Source organism: Choloepus didactylus, chromosome Y (genome assembly GCF_015220235.1).
Source record: "Choloepus didactylus isolate mChoDid1 chromosome Y, mChoDid1.pri, whole genome shotgun sequence".
Classification (NCBI taxonomy): Eukaryota; Metazoa; Chordata; class Mammalia; order Pilosa; family Megalonychidae; genus Choloepus; species Choloepus didactylus.
The window spans coordinates 6559161-6582442 of NC_051335.1; the positions used below are offsets into that span (position 1 = coordinate 6559161).

Sequence of the window (23282 nt, forward strand, 5' to 3'; positions counted from 1 at the left end):
AAAAAGATTTTTTGTACCCTTTTCTCAATTTCCCCCAATGGGTGGTTTGCAAACTATAGTACAATATCACATCCATGATGTTGTCATTGATATAGTCAAGATACAGAACATTTCCGTCGCCACAAGAATTCCTTATGTTGCCCTTTTAAAGCCATACCCACTTCCCTCCTGTCTCCACCCCCTCAGCTGTTCACACCCACTAATCTGTTCTACATTTATATAGTTTTATGACTTCAAGAGTGTTATATAACTGAAATTTTCAATATGTAACCTTTTGAGATTGACTTTTTTCAATCAGCATAATTCTCTGGAGACTCATCCAGGTTGTTGCATGTATCAAAAATCTATTCCCCTTTTTTGCTGAGTAGTATTCCATGGTATGGATATACCACAGTTTGTTGAACCATTCACCTGTTGAAAGACATCTGTATTGTTTTCACTTTGGGGCTGTTGTGGATAAAGCTGCTATAAACATTTATGTACAGGTTTTTGCTTGTACATAAGAGTTCATATCTCTGGGATAAATACCAAGGAGGAAAATTGCATGCTTAGTTATTTAAGAAACTGCTGAAGTGTTTTCCAGAATGGCTGTACCAATTTACATTCCCACTGACAGCCTGTGAGTTTATACAGTTTCTCTGCATCCTCACCAGCAGTTAGAATTGTCACTATTTCTTTTCAGCCATTCTCATAGGTATGTTGTGATAAGTGTTGAGGTTTTTATTTGCATTTCCCTAATGGCTAATGGTATTGAGTACCTTTTGATTTAGTCTTTTGCCATCTGTATATCCTCTTCAGTGAAATGTCTGTTCATGTCTTTTGCTCATGTTCTTATTGGATTGTTGGATTTTATAACTATTTAAAAATTCTTTATATGTTCTAGACATTAGGCTTTTGTCAGATATGTGGCTTGCAAATATTTTCTACAACTCTGTAGCATCTCTTTTTGTGCCCTTCATGCGGTCTTTCTCAGAGCAAAAGTTTTTAATTTTGGTGAAGTCCAATTCATCAGTTTTTCTTTTTATGATTCATGCTTTTGGTGTCAAGTCTAAGAACACTTTACCTGGCCCTAGATCCTGAAAGTTTTCTCCTGTTTTTTTTTTTTCCTAAAAGGTTTATAGTTTTGTGTCTGTGATCCATTGTGAGTTAATTTCTGTATAAGATGTGTGACTTAGGTTGAGGTTCATTTTTTTTTGTCTATGGATATCCAGTTGCTCCAGCACCATTTGTTTAAAAGGCTATCTTTCCTCTGCTGAATTGCTTTTGCACTTTTGCCAAAAATCATTTGGCTGTATTTATGTTGGGCCATATCTGGGTTCTCTATTCTGTTCCATTGATCTATGTGTCTGTCCCTCCACTGATACTGTAAGTTGTGATTACTGCAGCCATATAAAAAGCCTTGAAATATGGTAGACTGGTTTCTCCCACTTATTTTTCTTTTTTGAAATTTTCTTGGCTACAATCATACTACAATAATTGTCCACAATGGCTACTCCAGTTTTCTCTTTATTAATTAATGCAAGATCTCCATCAGAAGTAATCTTAACAAAGGTATAATTATTTAAGCACCAAAACTTACCTGGAAAATGTGAAACGTCTCACTTCATGGTGATAGATAAATGAAGTTCAATTGAATCAATGAGCTACCAGACGAATCATGTCAGTAGGGTGGCCACTGGGTAGTTGCAGTTGGCAAAGAGGTTACCTCTCAATTAGAAATTATTTTTTCTATTGAGGGCCAACAACTTCAGAAATTGGGGTATTTACAGCAACTTTGCTTTTTATTCTTTTCTTAAAGAAATATACCACATTCAACTCACCTGTTTTTAAAATTAAGAAACAGGGAATTGTGCAAAAAATAAAATTCCCCTCCATATTAAAGCCATTTATGGTCAGGAAGAAAAAAGGGAGAGATGTGGGGATAGAGAACAGGAAGACAATTTGATGCATGCATGCCAATCCCTCCCTGTCAGATGCTTTATATTTTACATAAAATGCTTTTCATTTTATACAGTGTTATTTATACGTGTTTTCACTTCAATAATCTAGTTCCTTAGGAAAATCCTGTGTGATAAGGCAATTATCAATACACCCATTTTATAGAAATGGAAGCTCAAAACAATGAAGTGGTCTCTCCAAACTCACTCTGCTAAGGATGTGGCTGACCTTGGATTCAAACTCAGGTCTTCCCCCTCTTTGAAGAGGAAAATGGGGAGAAAGGACCTGGGAGAGAAAATGTCAGTAGGTTTTGAAGTGTTGTGACAGTATAACTTTACTCTCTTCTATACTCTCATCTCCTTATCTTTCAAATGTTGATTAGCCCATTGTTTGCCATCTTTACTGCACTGTCCTAGAGACTCCATCTGTATCAAAATCATTTTCTGAGCTACAAAGATAGTGGCTAAAGCAGTGCCCACCTTAAGAGCTCTCTACTCCTAATTTAAGCTGTGAAAGATTTTCTTTCTCCCCTCCATCCTCCATTAAAAAATTTGTCAAGAAATAGGCTAAAAGTGCTCCTCAATGGAATCACCCACTTGGATTTTTTAGAAATATTGAGTATTATTCTTTTTAATTCTGATTATCTTGTTTATTTGTATCTAAAATTCTCTCTAATGTTGTGGATTTTAAATCTGTCAGTAATTCTCCAAATCTGCCTAATTCCAACAGACTCCACATAAGAAAGCAGTACAACAGAGTATTTCCATGGTCTCTCTCTCCTTTCTGTCAAGATATGAATGGCCTTTAGAGGACTTCCTTGCTGCAGTGAGCCAGGCATCCCTTCAGATCTTTTATTTTCTTTGCTCTTTCCATCCTGTACCAAAAGAACAACAACAAAAAAACCCTAAATTTTATGACTTTGTAACTTTGTAAACTTAAATTAGTTTCAGCAGGAGTGAATCATTTATTATAGCAGTAAAAAGAAGAATATATGTAGTCACTTTTCTTAACTAAAGTAATTAAGAATTTCCAAGGATAGTTCTATTTGTAGAGAAATTATGCGTGTGGCAAAGGGATGGTTTTGTCTCTCCATACAAAGCATTTGCTTTTTGGATAAGAACCAATAAAACCAGAAGAAACAAAATACGGAGTGGATATGTAATATCTTTGGTATTTGTAGTAAGTGTGGCAAGTTCATGTTGATGTCTGGGGATACCAATTTTGAATTATTATATTAGAAAGAAGTTTTTTTTTTTTTACCCAGGGAAGAAAAAATGAGATGTTTTGGAAATTTTCATATAGCATATATAGTATATTTAGCTTATCCAAATAACTATATTTGAGTGTGAAAAGATATGGAATGTCAATTTATTTCAGATAAATATCTTTAGTTGTATTAATGCACATGCTATTCAAGAATCGTTAGTTGTATAGAATTTTAAACTTCAACCTACCACCACTACTTGCTATAAGTGGTGCCATCACCCAGTTATTAACTAGTATTTGAGACCAAAAGTTGACCACTAAAATCAAAGATATTAAGTGAGGGTGAAATATTGCTAAATATAGTATGTGCAGATTAAGGAAAACCCAAAAGAAAATTTAGCTCATCATCATTGCCTAGAAATTAGATGCTGGCTTTTGTTCTTATGTGTTTGTAAAGTCTCTTAACTCAACCTTTTAGCAAAAAGTATACAGCACTCTATGTTTAAAGAATATAGGTGTTACTCCTTCAACCAGCGACCATGGATTTCACTACAGGTGAAAGTTATTAAATAGAGTTAACAACATGTGACAGATTAGAAAAAATATTTTAATGAATCACAATCAGTGCTATAACATTATCTTATATGTAGTTTCATAGATAGAAGGGGAATATGCAGCATGAAAATTTATTTTGTTTTCTAGAAAATTCTATATATAATTTTGAGAAACCCCACAACCATCAAAAAAGGCAATCATATAAACTCCAATTAAAGGTTCATCTATGTAACTGACATTTGAGATTTCTAGTAAATGATATAATACATGGGGATTGCTTGATTTACCTTTGGGAATTCAGGACTGGAATGATGGAATATTTTATTTGCTTTTCTATTACAGATGACTTGTTTAAAGTTCACAAGCTTAAGCCAAATCTGAAGTGGTGACAAGCTTTTGACAGCTACTTAAAAACTCTGCCTCCATACTTCTTATTAGTATGTATTTATATGTATATCTTTGCTAACCATATAAATGATAATTCTTGCCATAAGAAATGTCAATGAATCAAAAGCTTTATCCCTGAAATAAGATAGTTGTCTTTTTATTTTCGAATGCAGTATTTGTGTTGTCACTGTCTTCTCAAACCCTGTTTAAGAGTTTGGAGATGCCATGGCGGCACAAAAGGGGAACTGTTGAGTTTATTTCCTTTAACTGCTGTGGTTATTTTTATAAAACACACCTATGTTTCTCTTATTAAAACTAACCTTATGAGATTGTAATTTGGAACATAGAATAAATAAGTCTGGATTTATGTATTACAATCAACTTCCTTTTTTAACTCTAGAAATTCTCTATGTGAGTTTTCCTTCTGGAAAAAAAATCTGCAGTCATATCTGCTTATTGCCAGATAAATGTTTCCTAAGCATGGCAAGAGGTGGGGGGAGCTGAAGAGAGATCCCAAAAGAATAATTTGGGGATTTCACAATTTGGCCTCACTTTGGTTTTCACAATTTGAGAAAAGTATTCATGATGATTTTGAACTGGTAAATAACCGAAATCGAGTATCAAAATCATTTCAGAGGTTAACTTGGTAAACCTTAAGTCAAGTTTCTAGAGTTGGAAAGTTGGTCTTAAATGGTACCATTGTTGTCATTGGGAGGAGAAATTGGGATGTGTTAATATTTACCCTGATAGTAATGGGGTGTACAATAAAATGCAGTGTGAAATAATTTTAGGATTTGGGACTTATGACTGAAAGAAATTTACTTGTTTGAATTTGCTGTTACTTGCTCTTCTTATCCCACTCTCTTCTGATTTTTTTTTTACTTTCTGCTCTTTACTTCTCTGCTATTTTCATTGCCACTTTTTAATGTTCCGTATTTGGTTTTATGTGCAGCACCTTGACTTCTAAGAAATGAATCATGTCCCTTTGCCCCTTGTAACTGAACTTTGAGTATTTTAAGATTTATTCTATTCTTACTGTTGTGTATTTTGTTTCCTTATAGCCATTAAAGAAAGCACTAAGGATGATGGGAGCTCCAAATCTGATATCAGATAATTTAGATTGTGGACTTAGTTACAGTGTTATCTCTTACCTTAAAAAACTCAGCCAACAGGTAGTATTGGTAAAAACAAACAAAAATCCTTTGCCCTCAGAAGTGCATTTCCTTATTCTTTAGTGTAATTGTAATTTTTAAAATTAAATGTGTATATATTTCTACACTTCATGGATTAGTAATAATGTGATTCTTATGGCTTCTAGCTTCACCATTAAACTGCAGTTAAGGGTCTGTCAGTATCATTTGATGCTGTGCCATTTCTCCTTTTGCTTGCCAGTTTGTCCCACCCACAAGCTGGTTGATAATTTGTGGCCTAAGAGGGGCAGAGGCTTAACAGAATTATCTCATGGGTCACATTTTGTCTATCCTCAATCTAGTTTCACCTCAAATCACTCTGGGCTAGAACACCCCTCTTTTTTAGATCAGCACACTGAGGCATGCTGTGATTAAATGAATTACCTGGAATTAGTTTTCAGGCACATGAAGGCCTTATACTCACATGCTAGCAGGATGGGGGGGAAGACGAGACCAGTGTTCCTCAAACTGGAGGGTGATAGGCCCCAAGGGGACCTTAAGAGTGGAGTTCAATCTCCTCTCTTCTTGCCCTCCATCTGTTCCTTTATACCCCTCCACCTCATTTACCATTATTCACCTTGTCCCTTACCTGCCCCTTTCTATTAGTACCTCATCCTCCACTCACCCCTCCTTATCATACTTCTCACCTCTATTTAGTCCATACTTGCAGGATGGAAATGTTTGAGAACTACCAAGTTAAACCTTACTACCATACATATGTGTTATGTTATATGACAATTGATACTGCAGTTTTACTTTTGTCTTCTGCACAAATTTCTTCCCAGGTAGGGAACAGTAGTAGCACTATCAGTGACTATAATTCTTCAAGGTGGATATGTTTGGAAACTTGGCCTTTAGAAAAAAGAATATTAAGCAACATGTCCAATTTCACTAAAGAACCGAAAAAGCTCCACAGTTAGGATGCTGACACACCTTGCTAGGAACTGGAAAAATTTAAGTACCACGTGGAGTTTGCCAGCTCCTACCAGTCTAGTGTGCTCATAAATGCAACAGAATGTAAAACCAACCCAGATTTAGCAAGTGTCCCCTTAACCCCTTTTCCTCTCTGTTAATAGAGCTTTTGTTGTTGATGATGATGTTTTGTTTCGGTTATTTATTTATCTATTGATCTATTGATTTTTTTTTGATGATTACCTTGGACCTTTAAGGCAGTGTCAGCAAGAAGGATGGCAAGAAGGAAGGATAGTGAACAGAGTTGAAACTAATAAGATCTGGGACCTTCTGGAACACTTTGCTTGTATACTTTTATAAATGAGCTTCCAAGGCTATTTCATGACTTAATCATTTTTGAAAGATAACAAACATATACTAATTCCAGTAATTGGAGAAAAATAATAAATATCTCCAACCAAACCATAAGAAATCCATAATTATTTTGGGCTTACTGAACATTGGTGGCATTCCATCTTTTAGTGGAAAAAAGATATTGCTAATTAATAACAGCTTTATGTCATCCGTGTTCCTTGAATTATCTCAGATGTATGCAAAACAGATAATATAACCAATATGCAATATATTGGTACAACACTGCCTCAAGCAATATTTACCCATATGGTATAATAACATCTATTCAGGACTTTTTTGGTAAGTTAGTAAGAAACTTACTGACTATACATTAAAAAGTATTTCCTTGTCAATAGCTATTAAATGAAGCATTACATTCTGAGACTTTTTTTTGGATGGTCCAATATTAAAAATACACAGCTTAATTTTTTAAGATAGAATGCCAATCTGTGCAACCTGAATTTCAACCCTAGTTTATGTTTATAAATACAGAGTCATAAACCTTTTGTCTGGGTCCAAGATGAATATGCTGACTTAGACTTACAATAGCAAAATGTGCTTTTAAATGTCTGTGAATGAAATTCTTATCCCTGGTTTTCATTCTGTCCATAATTCAATTATAATTTTGACACTAGACAAGAGGAAAAAAGTATTAAAGTTATTTGTCTTTCCATTCCCTTCCCCCTCTGTTTGCTGTAGTAGTACAGAAAAGCACAGGAAAAAGTTTAATTATCCATTTTTCTTTGATTTGCAATTGAAATTTTGTTCTGTTGGGTTCTTAAAGTATAATCCTTCTTACATAGTAAAAAAAAGACAATGATAATATAAGTCTTTTCATAACATGGTATGTATTTTCATTTTAGACCAAACTAGAGTCAGAACAAATACTAGCATCAGTGGGGAAGAAACCTCCCCAGGAAACTGGAATCAAAGTGAAAAATCATTCTGGAGGTGGAGTTTTCTTTGCTCACAGTAAAAATTTTAGAAAACTATTGAAAGAAATTACAGGAGAAACTGCACCAAGACTGGCAGATTTGAATACCAAAGAATTTGCTGGCTTCCAAGAAGGGCTCTTAAACAAGGTAAATTGTGATAGAAATAGTTGCATTTGTTTGAACTTTGCTGATACATTTATGTCTTTCATATTACTTTAGTTTTGAAATAATTATAATCCTATTTTTGACTTACTAATTATTAATAGGACCAGTTTAGGAATTGTGTAGGTTGAGTCCCTCTGCCAGCAGATGCCAAAACAGAATTAAAAGCATATGATAGTTATTAAGGGTGACATCCATGAAATATAAAGGGGAGAGGAAGCAGGATTAAGCAGGGAGAGCCTTCAGACCACAATGCTGACCTTGTACCTGTGAGAGGAGGGGGAAAGTAAGGAGGATTGGGTTTGAAGGGACTTAGGCAGCCATGAAGTTGGAGAAATTCATGGCCAGCCCAACGGGGAATCTGGCACCAATATTTCCTATAGAGAAGGTCCACATTGGGCAGAACTATCCAGGCACTAACACTCTCACCATTCTTGGCCAATGTCTAGGGACAACCTTGGAAGAAAAAGGTCTTGGCTCAAATGCTTCAGCAGATTCAAACACACTGAAGCAAGAGGCTACAGCCAATCCTACTCTTCCCAGTAGAGTAGCCATTTCTTTCCTGAAGGGAGATCCCAGTGGCATACCTCCAAGGCTACTACAGGAAAATATCTAGAATCTGAGCAGCAGTTAATGCTGCTGCAAGTATATAACAGGATTTTGTGTTTTAAATGACATACATTAAAGTATATTCCCAATGTCTTTAATACTTTGAGGGTCTATTAGAACTCAGAACAAAGTCAGTGAAAAGAAATTCTCCACTAGAAAAATTGTAATATAGTTAGTTGTATTGAATGTAGATATCTTCACTAAGATTTGAAGAAGGTTGAATATTAACTTTCTATTAAATGCCTCAGGGGTAACTTATTGCCTCAGGGAAACAATTACTTGCTTCATTTCAAACAGGATTTGAAACCTCAGACGTATGGAAAAGCTTATGATATTCCACATAGTCGTCTTTTAGACCAGTTAACCAGAATGAGATCCAATCTGCTGAGAACACACAAGTTTATTGTTGGACAAGATGAAGGTAAATGAACAATGAAGTACTTTTCATTGACTGTGAAAATGTCAAGTCTAACTTACACAAGGGTCTTTATTGCATAAAGTTTAGGTTATTTTGCAATGCTTTAATGTTTAGAGTTTCACTGAATTTTCACTGACTCCATATTTCTGCTCAGGTACAAGTTTATTTTTCTTGTGCTTTTGTTCTTGTAATCCTCAAAATTCCTCATGAGATAGATACTGTTTTATCCCCATTTTAGGGACATGGAAATTGAGTGTGAACATTTAAGTAGTTTGCCCCAGTTTAGTCAGAAAGATAGAGGCAGAACGTAGGTCTTTCAGATTCTGGAGTCTGCATACCCTAAAAGTAGATCATACCGTTATGGTGATGAGTTCAACAGAGAATTCTTCATTTCCATGAAAGTAATGAACCTGGTAGTGTCCAGGATAATTGGTAACTGTTTACAGTTCCTCATTACTCCATTATGTTAATTTTAAGTGGGGTCATCTGTCCACTAAAATGAACAAATCTTAACCTGACCACCTCCCTGAAATTATACACCAGATTTGGGTATAAGGGGACTTTTCTAGGAAGAAAGTCTGTAGATTTAATCAAATTCTCAGAGGTTAAGGCCCACTACCCAAGGTTCCCTGGATGATAAAAGACTGCTATAGAATCTAGGTACTTCCAAATGAGAATAAGTATGAGTGCTTTTTTTGTGTGTTGGAGTGGTGGTATAAGAGAGGTCAGCTCATTCTCAAAACTGGTTTGAAGTGTAAAGGGTTTTATCTAGGTCTGATGATTTGAGCCTGTTGGCATGAATAATGGTGGACTTAGTAATGACTGAAATGGAGTATTGATAGAATTAGTAGTGACTGAAATAAAGGGAGATAATTCTATATCCTACAAAAGGATGATGCTAGATATGAGATTCTGGGCTGTATTTGGTACAGAAGTAGTAGACTATGACCATGTCCTCCCAAAGGATCATACACTTCAGTTGTTTATTGTCAATTTCTTTTCTGGTGATTTGGCAGATTCCCTTCATAATATTCCAGTTGCACAAATGGGCAACTATCAAGAATATCTAAAGACATTGGCTTCTCCACTCCAAGAGATTGATCCAGACCAACCTAAAAGACTCCACACTTTTGGCAGTCTATTTAAGCAAGATAAGAAGGTAGGATAACTATTTCTGCTTCTGCCTAAGTTGTGATATTCTTGCACTCTAATTCTGTTCTTCGTAGAAAGAAGAATAAAAATCAGAGGTTCTCCTTCTGGTTATTGAAAAGACACAATATGACATCAGGGTCCTCATGGAAAGCAGGAGCCTCCTGATGCAAGAGTGTTGATTGAACAGGAATAATAGCTGCCGTTTATTGGATACTTACTAGGAGCTAGTGTTGTAACTTACTGCATTTAATGCTTGTAACCATTTTGGAAGGCTGATTATTACTCTCCCCTCTTTAATAAAAAGAAATCAAGGGTCACAGTGGTCAAATGGCTTGCTCTGAGTGACACAGCTGGTAAGAGAAAGAGCTAGGTTTTGAACACACATCTTTCTAGCTTCAGAGTCTGTTTTCTTTCCCACTGCCCTCCTCACACTGACTCCTTTAATATTGAGATCACGATCTACTTCCTCCATTTCTGTTATATAGATCATTAGTGCCCCATCTAGACAATGACTAAGTGTTCCTCTTGAAATATGAAGTATTGGGGGATATTGCACAATTGGATTGTCCTACTAGGGATATTCTTGTGGAGTGTTTGTGTGTATGACATTCTGATTTGACCATTAATGCATGAAAACAAATTTGATTAGACCTGCACTGATGGAATAGACCACTGATATTAAAGTATATAACATGCAGTAATTTCATCTGTAACAAAACTAGACTTAAAGCTATTCCACCTTACACTCAATTCTCAGTTAATTGGAGGTTTTCTTAATTTTTCTGTGCCTTGATTTCCTTAGTTATAACAATGGAGATAATAATTGCACCTAATTCATAGAGCTTTTGGAATATTAAGTGAGTTAATACCTGTAAGGCATTTAGAACACTACCTGTTAGGTAGTAAATGCTCAATGAAAATGTTTTCCCCCTTTCTGCATTTTTGTTCTATGGGAAATGGAAATAGTATGAATAAGTCATTTATCACAAATTTTTCAAATAATGGAGGTCATATACTTGGATTATCTTTGGATGAATGCAGCTTTAATCCTACCTTCTATACCTCTGGCTCTCATCTTTTATCTATTCCCAACAGTGAAAAGCCCCCCACCCATCACAAGGTGGACATACTTAGATCTCTATGGAGTTAGGAGTTGAAGGAATTAAATTTCCACCTTATCCACTATCTGTATACTGACCACGGATATTTGTTAATGATCAGTTTAAAGGACAAAAAAGGAATTGTTTCCCCCAACAAGGGTGAAATGATTTGTAATTCTTCAAATAGGCAACCGTGGGTTTGTCCCATTTTGGTTCATGAAAGCTGTTCATTGGCTTTGGATGACAGCTTATATTTCACCCTTGACCTTGTTTCACTTAGACTGGACTAAAACTTATTTGTATTTCTTAAGAACAGAGTATGTGCTGGGGAATAGTAACTCTTTGGCCCATGATTAAAGCTTATATTAATGATTTAATCCAGTAGGTGTATAAGCATATGAAGAATGTTTGCAATTTTGTGTTGGCTAGATTTTTGTCTTCAATGGAATATGTTCATCGATGTTTTTTAGGGAATGATGATCGATGAAGCAGATGAGTTTGTGGCAGGGCCTCAAAGCAAAGTAAAACGTCCCGGAGAACCCAACAGTCCTGTGACATCTAAGAGAAGGCGGAGTATGTCCCTGCTGTTGAGGAAACCACAAACACCACCTACTGTAACTAACCATGTGGGCAGAAAGGGACCACCCTCAGCCTTGTGGTCCCCATCTTATCCAAACCTCATAAAACCCACCCTAGTACATACAGGTATAGAGTAGTGGTTGTGATTTCATTATGGCTCCTAAAACCTAAGACACTAAACAATCTTATTTTCCTTGTGTTTGTTTCTTTTGTGTTCAGTTTTTATTCATTAAGTAAGCCATTATTAAATCATCTACATGGTAGGTACAATAAGCCCTATAGCGAGCAGACACCCTGTTTTGAGGAGTTCAATCTATATGAGAAGAAATAAGATCCTTACTTAAATAGTAATTAACATGGGATGGAGAGATGTGAGCATGTTTGCTTTGCCAGGGCAAGGCAAAAGGAGGTTCAACCATTTGGAGTGGCTGCAAGAGTGAGAAGGAGAAAGTTGGTTGCTGAGCAGTAGGAGAGGATGGGCTCAACAAGAGGATGGGTTGGCACTTGCTCTGCCTGTCCTCAATCCAGTCAAATCTGGCTCTGCCCCTTCCTCTCCACTGAGTCTGTTCTCATCAGGTTTACCAGTGTCTATTGCTTGTTGCCATTATTTCTCAGCAGCATTGACACAAGTGTTCGCTATCTCCCCCTTGGAAACCTTGGGTTTCCCTACACCCAACTTTACTTTCTGTCTTCCCTTCTTTCTCCTTTTTTCATTCTCCTTTGCTGGTTTCTCTTCTTCTACCCTACCCCTAAATATTGTAGGGCCCCAAAGCTCGATCTTCTCTAGAAGATCCCATGTGGTCCTGGGGCTTTAAGTATGATTTACATTGCAACACCCTCAGTTATACTTTTAGACTACAACTTGCTCAAATTCAACTGCATACATGGCATCTCCACTTAAGTGTCTAATGGGCATCCAAAACTCAACAGATCCCATGTTTTTAAACTGAACTCTTATGCTTCCCCCTTTCCAGACCAGCTCTATTTTGAAACTTCTCCATCTCAGTTAATGTCACCAACTAGCAGTATGCTGGTAAAGCTTTAAAAACCAGCTATACACAGGTGAGGGGGAGTGGGAGGGTAGAGACACCCTGATTTGTAGTGTTTGATGATGTCCGCAGTGTAAATATTCCCAACATGGCTTATTTCATGTTGCCAATGTAAAGCCCCTGAATGTATCCTCAGGAATTGCTGGGCACAAACTGCTTTCACAAGCCATTGTCTGCCAGCTCCTGCACACCCCTGGCACTATCATCTACCCAGTGGTGCAGTGAAAAACTTTAGTGTTGCTATGATTTAGCTTCATTCTTCTTTCACTTTAAATCCCTTAAAAATTCCATGCACCTTGACATCCAATATAAATCCTGAATACCACCATTTCCCTCCATCCTTTAGCAGTCTATGCTACCATGATCTCTCACAAAGCTTCTACAATACTCTCTCTTCTGATCTACCTGCATCCCTTTCTTGTCCCCATATAACCTACTTTCTGCCCTGTGGCCAGAGTGATCATGATGACAAGAAATTTGTATCATGCCATGCCTCTCTTGAAAAATCCTTCATCAACCTTCCCACACACTCAGAAAAGAATCTGAACTTTTTGCTGTTGTCTACAAGGCTCTGCTTGAACTGGCACCTGCCATCCTCTTCCTAAAACCTCTCTAATTAGTCTCCTCCTTGCTCTCTCTGCTCTCTCTTACTCTTGTACCAGCCTCATTCCTTCTCATGGCCTGTGCACTTGCCCTTACCACTTCCCAGAACTCATCCTCTGGATCTTCTAATGACCAGCTCTTCCTCATCTTTTAAGGCTCTGCTCAAAGGACAGCTCCTCAGAAAGGCCCTGCTTAACCTCCCTGTCCTCTCTTACTCTCGATTACATCCCTACTTGCTTCTTTCCTAACACAAATTCAAACCGTAATAATTTTGTTTGCATATGGTGTACTTAATGTCTCACTTCCCTAAGAAAATGTAAGTTCCATAAGGTTAGGAATTGTTTCTTTTTGTTTTGTTCACTGCTGCTCCCTATATAGTGGCACAGTGCCTGGCACAGAGGAGGCTGAATAAATGAAGTAGAAGTGTCAGGCTTGGAGTAAAAGAAACCCACTCCTCTGAGACAGAGAGAAGGATGAGGAGCATGATCCAGTCAGGGATGTTTGGTGATGGATTGCCGATGGAGCATTCAAACCTAATGGCCACCTCTGTTTTCTAAGAACTTTGGAGGTAGAAAAGAGGGAGGTTGAGGTGGGGGGGGGGTGCCCCACATTATCTGGCTTCCTACTCAGTAAAGCAGGGAAATTTATATGCAAATTTCAGAAATCATGACATCAAGTGAAACTTGCAGCTTTTGCAACCTGTGAAGGGCAACAAGACAAAGCGAAATCATGAGTGCCAGGGATCTGTGCATGTTTAATTGTACTCTCTTACTTGGTTTCTGTATGTATTTGTAGTTCCAAAAAGAAGAGACAGTGGTTTTATTGTGCTGTCTTTCCTGAGCTCAATATGAGGGGTTTGAGATTCCTACCTGATACGTCCTTCTGCTTTATAAAATAAATAATTACTTAGAAACTGAAAAGGACAGGGGTGTATATGTGGATGATGAAATGTACCTACCTCAAGCTCAACCTCTTATTTGTCTCCAGATGCTACTGTCATTCATGAATGCCATGAGGAAAAGATGGAAAATGGTCAAATACCACCTTCTTGTCAAAGTCTGTTCCCCCAGAGCTTGTGCATGTGGCTGGAGATGGTATTTCAGCCAACAAATTGGATTCTCTGTCTAATGATGTAACTTGTCTCAGGAAAGATGGACTGATTCACAAACCTTATAGTAATGCTCTTGCAAGTGGAACCATAAACTGCAATCTCTCTGTAGATGACCAAAAGGTCACACCCATGTCTTCTTTGGGAACTGCACTGAATACAACACAAATAACTCCTGCTATGGCACAGGGGATCAATGCTGATATAAAGCATCAGTTAATGAAGGAAGTTTGAAAGTTTGGACGAAGTAAGTAGTGAAAGAACATTGATCAGTAAACACAATGGGAGGTTACTCTCATTCTATGATTTAGACTAGATTTAAGCTTCTCTTCAGGTACATTTTTTTTTCAGAATTGAGTTTTCCACTTTAAAGTGTTTTCTCTTTATTTTGACATAAAAGGATCAATACACTTTTTTTTTTTTTGGCTTTTTTATTTGTCGTATTAGTTTCCTGTTGCTACTGTTCCAAATTACCACAAACTTCATGGCTTGAAACATGACAAATTTATTGTCTTACAGTTCTTGAATTCAGAATTCTGAAATCATTTTTACTGGGGTAAAATCAAGGTGTTAGCAAGGCAGCATTCCTTCTGTGGACTCTGGGTGAACAATCCATTTCCTTTACTTTTTTAGCTTCTAGTGGATGCATGAATTCCTTGGTCCAAAGCCCCTTCTTTCATCTTCCAGACAGCAGGATAGCAATTTCTCTCCTCTTGGACCTTTGTCCCAATCCTTGTATTTTCTCTGTTTTCCTAACTTGACTGCCTCCTCTTATAAGGCATATGTGATTACATTTGGCCCACGGGGAGAACTCTGGGTAATCTCCCCATCTCATTAAGTTAGTTACATCTGCAAATGGCCTTTTGCCATACAAGGTAACATATTAATGTGTTCCATGGATTAGGACATGGACAAATTTAGGGAGCTATTATTCAGCCTACTATACTCAGTGTTCACAAGAGTTTTTGTAGTAGGTGTGTGCAGATATCTAGATCTAAGGTTTAAAATACAAACTATATTTAACTTTCTAGCCCATGGTGAATGATTACTGATGATGCCCAAAGGCTGAGGAGTATTTTCTGTTCATATTTTTAGAAACATTGACAATTTTTTTAATATCTTCAGAATAGGAAATAATTTTCATTTTGCTTGAAGAAGTACAAGGATCTCTGGAGGTCAAGAAACAATTTGTTGAATTTACCATCAAGGAAGCAGCAAGGTGAGTGTAAAGAGGAACTCATCATATTTTTTTCTTATGCAAGAGACCCCTTCCAGAAAAGTGGCAGGAACAGGCACTGCCTTGCTTTTCTCAAAGACTGGCTTTCACTCATAGTTAATGCTGGCTCCACAGGCATTTAGATTGATATTTTATGAGTCTAACTCATTCATCTAAGTCCATAGGGACTTCCAGGCTATTGTTGTCTGAGGGGGGATTAGGCCCATAATTGACACTTTTGGTATTTGCTAAACCATATCTTTCCATGAGGATGTATTTGATAATCCGTGTAGATTTTAAGCTCCTCTTTCTATCTCCTCTTTCTAGCTCCTCTTTACAAGCCTTTTTAATTCAATTTTTTTAAATCTTTTAATTTTAGTAATATGTATACAACTCAAAATTTATCATTTTAACCACTTTTCAGTATGTAATTCAGTGGTATTAACTGCATTCACAATATTGTATGACCATCACCAATATCCATTACCAAAATTTTTCATCACCTCAAACAGAACCTTTGCACCTGTTCGACAATGGGTCCTCCTTCCTCTCACCTCCCCCCATCCCCTGGTAACCTGTAATCTACTATTGGTCTCTATGAATTTGCTTATTCTAGGTATTTTGTCATATGAGCAAGATTATGCAATGTTTGATTTTTTGTGTCTGGCTTATTTCACTCAACATGAAGTCTTCAAATTTCATCCATATTGTGGCATGCATCAGAACTCCATTCCTTTTTATGGCTGAATAATATTCCATTGTATGTATATACCATGTTTTGTTTATCCAATCATCTGTTGATGGACACTTGGGTTGCTTCAATCTTTTGGCAATTGTTAATAATGTCGCTATGAACATGGGCATGCAAATATCTGTTTGAATCCCTGTTTCAATTCTATTAGGTATATACCTAGACGTTGGATTGCCAGGTCATGTGATAATTCTATACTTAACTTTCTGAGGAGCTGCCAAACTCATTTCCACAGTGGCAGCACCATTTAAACCCCAGCAACAATATATTAGGGTTGCAATTTCTCCTCATCGTTTGCCAATACTTATTATTATTATAATTTTTAATAATAGCAATCCTAATGGGTATAAAGGGGTATCCCACTGTAGTTTTAATTTGCACTTCCCTGAAGACCAGTGATATTGAGTGTCTTTTCATGTGCTTATTGGCCATTGTATAGCTTCTTCAGAAAATGTCTATTCAAGTCCTTTGCCCATTTTTAAATTGAGCTAGTTGTCTTCTTGTTTTTGAGTTGGTTGTAGCAGTCCTTTATATGCTCTGGATATTACACCCTTATCAGATATATGGTTAGCAATTACTTTCTCCCATTGTATAGGTTATCTTTTCACTTTCTTGATAATGTCCTTTGATATACAGAAGTTTTTAATTTTGATGAAGTCCATTTTATCTGTTTTTTCTTTTGTTTCTTGTGCTTTTGTTGTCATATTTAAACAATCACTATCAAATCCACAGCTATGAAGGTTCCCCCCCCATGTTTTCTTCTGAGGATTTTATGGGTTTAGTTAATGTTTAGTTCCTTGGTACATGTAGTTAATTTTTTATATAGTGTGAAATAGGGTCAAATTTCACTGTTTTGTAAGTGGATATCCAGTATTCCCAGCCCATTTGTTGAAAAGACTGTTCTTTCCCCAATTAATGTATTTGGCACTATTTTGGTTTGCTAATGCTGCCAGTTTGCAAAACACCAGAGATGGATTGGCTTTTATGAAGGGGGTTTATTTGGTTACACAGTTACAGTCTTAAGGCCATAAAGTGTCCAAGGTAAGGCATCAAAATAGGGTACCTTCACTGGAGGATGGCCAATGGCTTCTGGGAAACCTCTGTTAGCTGGGAAGGCACGTGGGTGGCATTTGCTTGTGCCTAGGTTGTGCTTCAAAATGGCATTCTCCAAAATGTCAGCAAAAGTCTGCTTGCAATGGCCATCTTCAAAATGTCTCTCAGCTGCAGCTGCTGTGAGCTCCCTCTGTCTGAGCTTTTATAGGGCTCCAGTGAACTAATCAAGGCCCAAGATGAATGGGTGGGGCCACATCTCCATGGAAATTATCTAATCAGAGTTTTCACCTACAGTTGGGTTGGTCACATCTCCATGGAAACAACCTAATCAAAGGACTCCAACCTAATTAATACGACTGGCCCCACAAGATTGCATCAAAGATAATGGTGTTTTGGGGGATGTAATACATCCAAACTGGCACGGGCACCCTTATCAAAAATCAATTGGCCATAGATGTGAGGGCTTATCTCTGAGCTCTCAATTGTATTCCATTAGTCAATATGGCTATCTTTATGCCAATACCACACTGTTTTGATTACTGTGGCTTTGTATTAAGTTTTGGAATCAGGAAGTGTGAGACCTCCAACTTTGTTCTTTTGCAATATTGATTTGGCTATTTGAAGCCTCTTGCAATTCCATATGAATCTGAGGATCAGCTTTTGCATTTATGCAAAAAAGTCTGGGAGTTTGATAAGAATTGTGTCGAATCTGTACATTGCTTGGGCAGTACTGACATCTTAACAATATTGTCTTCCTATCCATGAACACAGGATGTCTTGCCACTTATTTAGTTCTTCTTTAATTTCTTTCAGCAGTGTTTCATAGTTTTTAGTGTCCAAGTCCTTTACCTTCTTGGTTAAATTTACTACTAAGTAGTTTGTTCTTTCAGATGCTATTGGAAATGCAATTTTTTAATATCCATTTTGGAATGTTCTTTGCTGGTATATAGAAACACAACTGAAACTGACTTGGGGGTGTTAATCTTGTAGCCCACCACCTTGCTGAATTCATTTATTAGCTCTAGTAGTTTTCTTGTGGATTCTTTGGGACTTTCTACATAAAGGATCATGTCATCTGCAAATATAGTTTTATTTCTTCCTTTCCAATTTGGCTTCCTTTTATTTTTTTTCCTTACCTAATTTCTCTGTGTAGATCTTTCAGTGGTGAAAATCAGGAATCCTTGTCTTGTTCCTGACATCAGGGGGAAGGTTTGCAGTCTTTTACCACTGGCTATAATGTTAGCTATGTGTTTTTTATATATGTCCTTTATCATGTTGAAGAAATTATTTGGATATCTTTTGATTAATGAAATGTTTCTTTATTTTCAGGTTTAAAAGACGAGTTTTAATTCAGTACCTTGAGAAGATACTAGAAAAAATAAATTCCCACCATCTTCTCAACAAAGTTAATCACATCAACAACAGATCATCACGTTATCGCAAAGACCAATGAGAACCAAGGACAAGTTTTCTGTGCTGTGAAACAGAACAGCGTAGATATTGCTGAAACTTCCTGGAATGTGACAGTCGAGGGGAATGCTTTCCAGAGGCTAAGAAAAAGCTGTGAAGCCTCTTTAATTTTATGATTCTCTGTCAGTAAAAGCTGGGCTTTTGCCCTAAGAATTTCCTTTGAAAGCATAGTTTGTTGTTTTTTTTGTTTGTTTTCCCACATGAGGAGGCTAAATTATTAACTCAGCAGGCTAAATTCAATAAAAATTGCTACCCCTACCACAAGTGATAAAGGTTCACTCATCTGAACTTTGCCATTCTTGGCATTTCCAGAGTGATTAGGGGCCATCTGCAGGTGGAGCACTACTTAGTGCCCTTAGTATATCCTTTAGAAAGATAAGGTGTACGGAATCCAACTGGTTATCTTCTCTGTGCTGAATAAAAGTTTTCAACAATTTCTAGTTGTGCCTTTTAAACCATGCAAGATTCAGCATAGTTTGAATCAATGAGTAAGGAAGCTGCTATTCGGGCTTTATTGAACTATAAAGGCATCCCTGTAATTTATTTCTCTGTGGGAGGAGGCAGGTGCAGTCACCAAACAATCTACCTCCAACTTGCTTCTATATTTTCTAGAGACATTACAAACTGCACCTGAGGCTGCCCTAACCCCTGACTTTTGTTTTTTTTTATTGCATATGATGCGGGCAGAAAGTCTTCAGGTGGACTTGCACATTCTATTCTTTGGAAGCACTAAAAGCAAAACAAACTAATGTGTATTTTTCCTTTAATGTTTATACAAAGGTTTATATTGGAGCAATATGGATATGTTTTTATTAATTTGCAAAAATTTAAGTGTAAAAACAAGATTTTGACTTGCATATATAAAATAAATTATTTTATTGATTTTCACAAGTTTATCAATTCTGGAGAAATTTCTAGTTATGTCTTTCTCATGATTGGTTATTCCTTCTAGGAAAAATAGTGTATGTGTTTCTTTTAAAAATTAAGATATGAACTTGAGGATTTGAACTTCAAAACATCATTCACAAAACAGAGTGATCAGTGAAAATGGTACAGTAGCTAACCCTGGGGACCCATCTTTCCCCAGAAACACTGAATAAAAATGGCAAAAACTGTCAGAAGCAACTTTATCTGAACTCTGGAAAATAGTCAAAGGTTTACAGAAACTAAATAAATACTGAATCAGGAGAAAGACCACTGAAACATAGCAGGAAAGTCTTATGGCTTTTTAACTTATCCTTTCCCCAACCCCATCCCTGGAATGGCAGCAGTCTGGAAGTTGGCAGCCTGCATTCCTAAACTGTGTGCCTGGCTCATGAGGAAGCAGAACAGAACTTTCCCCCCAAGAAATTGTGTTTGTTTGATTTGAGGGGCTTGCCTTTGCTTCACCTCTCTGGGAAGTCTCTCAGAGTGGAGAAGCAGTTATGTGTAAGATGTTCTTCAAAAACATTGAAAGGTAAGGGAACAAACTGCTGCAGCTAAAACAAAACAATGGGCCAAAAAATAGACATGCCAAAAATCTAGAAGGAAAAGCTGGGAAGTGAGATACTTTGAGGAATAAGGGCTTTGAAAAGCTCCTATGTGTACTGGGAAATCTAGAAAGCCACACAGATGCCTGGGAAAGACTCACACAAAGAAAAGATCACAGAAGATCACAAGCTTTCACCTCTGACTGATCTTCAGTCCCAGCACAAGCTGGAAGTGAAAGCTGACACATAATTGTAAAGACTGTGAGAGTAATTTTTTTTTGCACCAGGCATTTAAGGAGATTTCTGTTAAACTACCAGCTTACCACCAAGGTAAAAGAACAGAGTTCAGATAGCACACAATACAAAAACATGGTTTCTTCAAAAATAGTTTAGAAAAGTCACTAAACAAACTACCAGCACAGCAAGCAACAGTAAATCCTGGGGGAGGAGAATAGGATTTCCAGAGTTACATTATAATATTGAAAATATTATTCAAAAAGTTTGCAAGAAAAAGAATACAATGTATGCAATGAAACAAGAAAGTTTGGCCCATTCATAGGAAAAAAAGAAATTGATAGAAACTGGGAAATAAGAAAATACTTAAAGATGAATGTGAATGAAAACAGTCTATCACAACTTATGGGATGTAGTGAAAACAGTGATCAGAAGGAAATTTATAGCTGTAAATGCCTACATTAACAAAGAAGAAAGATCTCAAATCAATAACCTGCCTTCACACCTTAAGAAACTAGAAAAACAAGAGCAAACTAAACAAAGCTAGAGAAATGAAGGAATTACTATATTTTAGAGTGGTTGTAAACTAAATAGAGAATAGAAAAATAATAGAGAAATTCAGCAAAATCAACAGTTTGTTTTGTGAAAAGATTAACAAAATGGGTGAATCTTTAGTTGGACTGACTAGGAAAAAAGAGAGAAGACTCAAATTACTAAAATCAGAAATGAAAATGAGTACATTTCTACCAATCTTATGGTACTAAAGGGATTATAAGAAAATGTGATGAAAAATTGTACATTAACATATTAGAAAACATAAATGAAATGGACAAATTCCTAGCAACACACAAACTTTTGGACCTGACTGAAGAAGAAGTAGACAATCTGAATAGACATATACATAAAGAGATTTGGTCAGAAATTAATAACTTCCAAACACATAAAAGGCCAGGCAAGAAGGATTTACTGATGAATATTACCAGACATTTAAAGAAGAATTAACACCAGTCATCAAACTTTCAAAAATTAGAAGAGGGAATAATTCCTAACTCACTTTAGGAAGCCAGCATTACCCTGATATCAAAGTCAGACAAAGAAGCTACAAGAAACAATTATAGACCAATATCCCTTGTAAATATAGATGCAAAAACCCTCACCAAAATACTAGCAAACCCAATCTAGCAATATTTGAAAAGGATTATACACCAGGACCAATTGGAATTTACCACTAATATGTAAGTGTGGATCAGCTCATGAAAATCAATGTAATATACCACCTTAATAAACAAAGGAAAAAAAACTCATGCAGTAAAAGCATTTGACCAAGTCATTAATGATAGAAACACTCAACACACTAGTAATAGAAGGGAACTTCCTCAACTTGTTAGAAGGCATCTATGAAAAATGCATAGCTAAAATTATACACAGTTGCAAATGACTGAAAGAGCTCCCTCTAAGTTCAGGAAAAAGGCAAGGATGCCAGTTTTCACCATTTCTATTCAACATTGTACCAGATATTATAATCAGAGCAACTAAGTAAGAAAAATAATTTAAAAGCATCCAACTTTGAGAGAAAGAACAAATACTATCTCTATTTACAGGTGACATGATCTTATATATAAAAATACTAAGGAATTCACAAAAAAGAGCTGATAAATTCATGCAAAAATCAATTGCAGGGGCTCGCAGCTGGCACCAGAATATTTCAGACTTTGGGGAGAAAGCTTTGCCTTGCTGATGCCACAATTTTGGACTTCTAGCTTCAAAACCATCATCCCACAAAGTACAGAGTGATCCATCTAAAGTATGAGTCACATCATGCAAAATTCTTTCTTAAAATCCTTCATTAGTGAAGACTTCTGGGAAGATGTCAGAATAAGAGAGGCAGAACAAACTTCTCTGTAAAAAAAGCTAGAGAAAAGGCAGAAAATGCCCAGGACAGAAGTTCCAGGGTATGAGCAGCCAGAGAAGGACCTCTGCAAGTTAGTGGGGTCTTGGATGAAAAAACGAAAAAAGTTACATCTGGAAGGACAGAGTGAGTTTATTCAACTGGGGCCACCTACTGGGGCTGCCTGTTATGAGCTGGCCCCCAAGCAGGGGAAGGAGCAGCTTTCCACTCCCACGCACCAATCTCAGCAATTAGCTGAGAAGATAATCCTGAGCCCCAGGGCTGGGAACTCCCTTGAGGGAACTCAGGAAACAGCAGACCTGTGTTGACTGCACTCAGAAAACCTGGTGCATTTACTCTTCCACCATGGAAGCCCACAGTGTGCATGGCTGAGAGGTGGGAATAAGCGAAGGTGCCATACAGAAGCACCAAGAGCCCCTCCTCTGCCCCCATGGCTTGCAGGCAGGGTTTGGGGCAAATTTGAGCTGGAGGGTGAGATACGCAGCCCCACAGCCTGAGAGTGATCCACTTGGAGGCCCAGGAATCACCAGACCCACTGTGTCATTTAGCAGATTCCCTGCCAAATTGCACAGGGCTCATCCACCACCCTCAGGGCTGGCAGTTCCCAGTGCACAGGGAGAATGGCTGAGCTGATTGGATTTCCACGTGGTTTGGACCCTGCCCAGAGAACAGCTGCATTTAGGGAAAACCTGGATTAAGGGTAAGAGGTGACTCAAAAGTGCCATCTGCTGGGAACACAGGAAAGTACACTCCAGCAAGCTGTGGTTCTGCCAAATTCTAAATAAATGTTTAAATGATCCTGCATTTCCTAAAATAACCTTATCAAGATACGCAATTGCCCCAAAGTCAACAGGAAAATCACAAAGCACATGAATACCCAACAA

General features: G+C 37.1%; 1 pseudogene; it reads left to right on the plus strand.

Annotated features, from left to right (window-relative positions):
• LOC119523995 overlaps positions 1 to 19222 on the plus strand; it is a 47690-nt pseudogene extending 28468 nt beyond the window's left edge.
• Positions 19223 to 23282: the final 4060 nt, after the last annotated feature.